Below are 7,496 nucleotides of genomic sequence, written 5' to 3'. Positions count from 1 at the left end.
CTAAGGCCCCTTAATTCCGCTTTCAGGTTTCTTACTTGATCCTTACTGCGGTAGTCGGTGTTAATTTCCTCCGCATGGTCTACGAAATCTTTCAGCCATTCGTGGGGCATCTCTCCGGCTATTGGAGGAGGCTGGCAGGGATCTCCGGCGAATATTACTTGACACTTTCCACGGAGGAATTCTATGAATTCTTTGAGGATTTCAGAAGGTACGGTGCAAATCTCATCCCAAAGTATCACCGGAGGTATGTCGTGGATGGCTTCAGGTACCCACTTTTGGCCATTCCAACGGAAGAAGCTGTGGTACGTTTGAGCGTCGTGGCCCATTTCGCAGAGTTCTCTTTCCAAACGGTGCGTTGGCGTTAGCACCTTTATCTTAGGAAAGAGTTCTAACACACGCGTCGTCTTACCGCTGCCTCCCGTACCGTAAAGGTAAGAGAAGCGTTGGTAGGAAATAGGGTCGGCAACTGAGGGCAGTGGCTCTTCCGTCGGCGTAATGGAACCGCGGGTGTGTTCTCCGTGATATTCTACACGTGCCCTCCAGGCTTTTATTTCTTCATCTTTGACGCGCCATTGGCCACTTTCTGCAAGTTCATCGGCAGTGTAGAATTCCTTCATCTTTTCCAACACGTGCGGCTTCACATATAAGGAATCCGTGGCTACGCGTGGAATGTCTTCTTTGTCAAACCGCAGTAGCATCGCCAATAGGTTAATGTGCGCATATGCTAGCATGCTGGCACGCAGATGGTAATACTGTGGTCGATGGTCTTGGTAATAACACAGCGCATTCCATTTCTGTTCTTTTTGACCTTCTATGAAGTAGTCCCATTTCTCTACGGATACCATTGTTCCTTGGTCATGTGCACGTTTTATGAGGAAGCTTAGCTCACCGGCGTCTGTTATTAAGCGTCGCTGCATGTGTTTTTCGCCTTCTTTTGCGCCCTGTGTGAATTTACCTATGACCACACGCGCTGTGGGGTTGTGCTCTGGAAGCCATTGTGTAAAGGCGCTATGGCAGAGTATGGCTTCATGCGCTGTGTATTTTAAAAGCTTGCGCTCTTCGAGGAACTTCAGTAGGGGTATGGGTATCCATTCTTTCTCCTGCAGGTGCTTCCCATACCACGCGTAAATTATGGGATGTAAGTCTTTTGCTAACTCCCAGGTGGTCAGTCTGATGAACCCCGTTGCTGGGGCGTCGTAGTAACCCGGTAGTGACACCCCAAAGAATTGGGAGTCTGGATGTCCGTAACGGTCATAATACGCCTTACAATCCCCAAGGCCTTTGAAACTGGCGGGGTAACAGTGTTTCATATCCAACGACACGTACTCGTCTTCGTTGTACTCCATATTCCAAAGACCGCCGTGACCGTGTTCTACGCAAGCTTTGGAGATATCTTTGAACTCTTTTGGGGTAGGTTTCCAGCCGTTCCTTTTCTTCGCGGCTAAGAAGTCCAAGCTGCGAGAGCTGAGCACTTCGTCTGAAAAGTCCTCACCAAGGGTTTCGCAGGCGCTTTTAATGCGTTGATGTTCCACTTCTGGTCGGTATAAAGTACCATCTTGCGTCATGAATTGACATCCTTCTGAATCCATTAACCAAATAGAATTCTCATGAACTAATTCTGTCAATGGGGAATTCTTATAGACCTTTGTCTCCTTCTTTCTTGGGAACCTCAACTCCCTCCACGCGTGCGCGTTGTGTTGGTAAATGACTATGGGAGCACCTTTGCCTTCGTATTTATGCGTTCCTGGGTAAATAAAGCCGTCGGTGATATCTTTCACATGGATTCGCCTTCCTAACGTGGTTTCCAACTTCTTGATGTTTTCGATGGTTCCTCCAGTTTTACGAGTAGAATGCTCCCATTTCCTGATGGCTTCTCTTCTTTTTGGCGTAAGCTTACCACCCCGAGAGGAATCCTCGAAAAACTCCCTAACCAGCTTCCCAACGCAGTTACCAGGATGTCGCATTGGTTTAAGCTTCTTAACGTCCGGCTTCTTAATTTCGTATGCACCGTAGATGACCACGGTAACCGGGTAAGCGACCTCGTAGAAGAGCATGTCTATTCCCTCAAGTGCTCCCGGTCGTGTGTGCTTATTCAAAACGAACAGGTTCTGCTTACCAGACGCTCTGATAGGATTACGACCCTTTTCTATTATCCACTCACCGTCTAAGTACTTTACGAATGTCAACTCCAAAGGGTAGTCACCGGCCGGCATTCTGTTGATTATCTTTTCAGCCATTTTGTGATTCATAGTTTTGTCTGTCTTTCCCTCCATAAATGTAGCGAAGACAAAGTCAGCGTCTGAGTTATCCATCACCTGATTTCCGAGCCTGCGCACAGTTTTGTTTTGAATGTCGTTGATGGTGGCCATGTATATCTAAGGAATATTTTAACCTCCGTTTGCGGTAAATCTGCTGTACCCGTCTTCGTAAATCCGCGAGTTAAACCCGTATATCTTTGGCATCGATCGCGAGTCCCCCTACCTGCTGCTACTACTGCTGATTTCGACTGACTCTGTGTAGATTGTGTTCGTATTGCAATTTATATGTTCAGTCAATCGATATACGAGGACACGTAAACCCGTCTTATAAAAGGACATCGACTGTTTTTGATTTATCAGATCAAAAACAGTTTTCCGTGCTTGAAACTCTGATGAAATCACGTTATTACCTCAATACGTCCTATCTTTCTTACCCCCCCCCCCCCCCCCCCCCACTCTACCCCGAGACAACGAGACTACTTTGTATGTTACAATAGAGTAGGCACAGGAGCGCATGTGTGGTATGTGCTTCCATCCAAAGCACCACTCCCCCCTCAGGCGGGATTCTATAAATTTGGCGGGACAATGGTACCCCCCCCCCCCAATAATGGAGACCTCGCTACGCCCCTGCACCCAAACATTCGTAAAAACAAATAAATAAACAAAAACAAAAACACAAAAACAGAAACAAAAACAAAAACAAAATAACAAAATAACAAAATAACAAAATAACAAAATAACAAAATAACAAAATAACAAAATAACAAAATAACAAAATAAACAAAATAACAAATAACAAAATAACAAAATAACAAAATAACAAAATAACAAAATAACAAAATAACAAAATAACAAAATAACAAAATAACAAAATAACAAAATAACAAAATAACAAAATAACAAAATAACAAAATAACAAAATAACAAAATAACAAAATAACAAAATAACAAAATAACAAAATAACAAAATAACAAAATAACAAAATACAAAATAACAAATAACAAAATAACAAAATAACAAAATAACAAAATACAAAAATAACAAAATAACAAAATAACAAAATAAAAAAATAACAAAATAACAAAATAACAAAATAACAAAATAACAAAATAACAAAATAACAAAATAACAAAATAACAAAATAACAAAATAACAAAATAACAAAATAACAAAATAACAAAATAACAAAATAACAAAATACAATAACAAAATAACAAAATAACAAATAACAAAAATAACAAAATACAAAATAACAAAATAACAAAATAACAATAACAAATAACAAAATAACAAATTAACAAAATAACAAAATACAAATACAAAAACAAAATAACAAAATAACAAAATAACAAATAACAAAATAACAAATAACAAAATAACAAAATAACAAAAATAACAAAATAACAAATAACAAAATAACAAAATAACAAAATAACAAAATAACAAAATAACAAAATAACAAAATAACAAAATAACAAAATAACAAAATAACAAAATAACAAAATAACAAAATAACAAAACAAAAATAATAAATAATAAATAAGACGAAAAATAACAACGAGGGAACAGCAAGCAAACAGTAGACATTTTTCAGGTTATGAATTAAAGCCGGAAAAATCAAAATATCAATCAAATAGTCGGTCATCGAGCGAGACAATCAAGTTACTTTTATTTTTATTTATAGTAGGCAATAATGATTTGCATTTGTGTTTAATATTCCATACTCCATTCATTTAGATAAGGAAGGTCACTTCAAGTTGTTGGGTTTTAGCATTCCCAAGAGAGTCACAAAAGACAAAAACATGGCGGTCATTATGGCATGGTGCAGTTAACAATGGATGCTGATGCGAAGACTGATTTTGACTAAAAGCTCAATGAGTGAATGGCTATGCTATAGTATTATTCAACTCTAGCAAACCATCTGATGTCTCCCACCCTATCCAAGAAAGTTTATCGTGTATCTCTGCTTGGTGCAACAAATGGCTTCTGAAAATTAATGCCGAGAAATGCGAATGTATGCGAATCACCAGAGCTAAAACACCAACATCTTGCCCCTACATAAACTCGACATCAGTTCATACCCATAAACACCTTGGAGTCACATTATCCTCTGATTTATCTTGGAAAACACGTGTACTAACAGTTGCTGCTAAAGCGAGCAAAATAATAACTGGTTATAAATCTATGGTTTGTCCAATCATTGAGTATGCGTGCCCTGTATGGAATCCACACCATCAATACCTATCTGATAAACTTGAAAAAATTACAAGGAATGTCTCAAGATGGATTTTAGGCAGTTCCATTGAGTACAATTAACGTTTGAAATACCTAGGATGGCCAAGTCATCACTCTCGTCGTGACTTTCTTAGCTTAGTTCAATTATTTAAGTTTAAAAATGGCTTTTCTAAAGTCAAATTACAAGATTACTTAGTATTTTCTAAAGGTCGTACTAGGTGTACTCATGACCACAAAATTTGGACACCATATGCTCGAACTAACATTTATAAATACTCCTTTTGGATTAGGTATATTAACATATGGAACAATCTGACAGAACATTTAGTTCATTGTAATTCTCTTATTAAATTCAAGAAAGGTCTTAGAGATTATTTATTCAAAGAGAACTAGTAAATTTTTATCCTGTTCATTTTCTTTCTTCGTAACTAGTACTAGGTCTACTCATGACCACAAAATTTGGACACCATATGCTCGAACTAACATTTATAAATACTCCTTTTGGATTAGGTATATTAATATATGGAACGATCTGCCAGAACATTTAGTTCATTGTAATTCTCTTATTAAATTCAAGAAAGGTCTTAGAGACTATTTATTCAAAGAGAACTAGTAAATTTTTATCCTATTCATTTTCTTTCTTCGTAACTAGTATTACATTATATTTTTAGTGATAATAACTTTAAACGATTTTATAATATATTTATATTTTATAGTTTTTTAATCCTTTTTATAATTTGTATTTTTTTTTTTTTTTTTTTTTTTCCTTTTTTACAAGTGATTTCATTGTTATTAGTTTGTAGGGGCTGCCGTATATGAGGATTCAGTTCTTCCCTGGCAGCACCCTTTTTGCAACTTTATATATATATATATATATATATATATATATATATATATATATATATATTTGTTTGAGAAGAAAAAGTCAAGACAACATTTTTCCCGACAAGCCTGTTTCGTGAATTGCTTCACTCTTCAGGGGATTTAATGATAAGAATATTCGTTACTATCATTTATATAGAAAAAGTATACATAATTTATTAGTGGATGTAGTTTAGCTGTTGCGTAATAATGCTTTGTTTCTGTGGCGGCATGAAGATACAAGTTCGTTGCGCTTATTTAATGATGAGAGTTCCGGTCGATAAATTATTAGAAACTTTTCTTTAAGACAAAGGTTACATCTTTTGCTGGAGCTGTTATAGGTGGAGCTTGAAGATAGGACGCGCCATAAAATGGAGTAGCTGATATTACCGTTCTTGAGAGTCCAGATGTATTTGCTGAGTTCAGTCGAGTTTTTATGTTGTTCGTGGCGGAATGAGGCGGTGTGGTTTCTGTATCTTGTTTTGAAGTCGTTTTCTGTGAGTCCTATGTATGTTGCGGTAGTGTTGTTGTCCTTTCTTGTGACGGTGGCTTGGTATACAACTGATGATTGGAGGCAGTTGCCATTAAGCGGGCAATTGTTCTTTTGTCGGCAGTTGCATGTTTTCTTGTCCTTTGTGTTGTTTGCGGTGTCGTTGTCGTCTCTCGGTGGATGTAAAATGCGCTTGATTCACAGATTTCTTATATATATATATATATATATATATATATAATAATTTGTTTGCAAATAAAGTTATTATAAATAAATAAATAAATAAATAAACAGACAGACAGACAGACAGACAGTCAGACAGACAGACAGACAGACAGACAGACAGATAGATAGATAGATAGATAGATAGATAGATAGATAGATAGATAGATAGATAGATAGATAGATAGATAGATAGATAGATAAATAAATAAATCATCCACTCACCGTCTAAATACTTTATAAATGTTAACTCTAAACGGTATTCACCTTCAGGCATCAAATTGATTATCCTTTCTGCTCTTTCATATGTCATTGTCTCGTCCGTATCGCCCTCCATAAACGTTGTAAAGGCAAAGTCAGCATCCAGGCGATCCAACACCTGAGTTCTCAGTTTGCGCACAGTTTTATTTCTAATGCTCGTGATGGCGTCCATCTATATGTAAAGGACATCTTAACCTCCATTTACGGTACCCATCGTTTCGACAACTAGCAGCAGTAAGGGAATCAGCGCGCGGGTAATACCCGACTCGGACGCCGTTACGTGAGCACGGGGAATATCCGTGTAATTCCGAGGGGTGACCGCGAGTCCCCCTTACTGCTGCTTCCGTCGTATTCCACATAAACAAGGCATCTTCTCCAATAGAACCTTTGATATCTATTGGACCCTTTATGGCGTTTACTTTGTCAAACAAGAATAAAATTCATTTACATAGTATAAAGCTTGTAATGACAGGCACAAAACTAACATGTTTGTATTTAAAGCACAGCTACATAGCTTGTAGCCGAACTAATATAAATATTTAACACTTTTCTATTCTAGAACTGTGGTCTATGTACCTCAAAGGATGTTTTAATAATATAATCTATTCTCGCATTTTGATATCCTCAAAAACAAAAATATTTTCAGGAAGGAAAAGGATTGCCGAAGAGATCGATGAGAAAGAAAAATCAAAATTATAAAACCAATCCCTTTTTTTCAAATTTGAAAGTGAAAGTAAGCATTTTTCTGTTCCTCATATCATCTTGATTAAAAAACGCAAATAAGAAAACCATCTGGGAAGATGCATACATATGCTGGAAACTAAAACTTATACCCTTTCCTATGATTAAATAGAAGGAGTCGATTTCAAAAACTAAAAAAGCCGTTTCCAAATCCACAATGGCGGATAATTATAACATGCAACTGCTGCTGAATTCGACTGACTCTGTGCAGATTGTCGGCATGCATATGCATAACAAGTCAATCGATTTAAAAGCACATGTAATTTGTATGAAGAGAATATTTGAGGTATGACTAAGTTTGTACGATGAATGGCGCGAAACTAAACGTGTTCTTGCTACAGGGCTTTTAAGCGATGATGGACATTGATGCCAGTCAAAATTGCATTTACGATTACGGGCAATTTTCTTGCAAGAATGTCTAATTACT

The sequence above is a fragment of the Actinia tenebrosa genome, unplaced genomic scaffold, assembly GCF_029948245.1.
Source record: "Actinia tenebrosa isolate PJP-AT-01 unplaced genomic scaffold, QUT_ActTen_1.0 PGA_scaffold0__85_contigs__length_37466705, whole genome shotgun sequence".
NCBI lineage: Eukaryota > Metazoa > Cnidaria > Anthozoa > Actiniaria > Actiniidae > Actinia > Actinia tenebrosa.
This window is presented reverse-complemented; position numbering follows the sequence as displayed.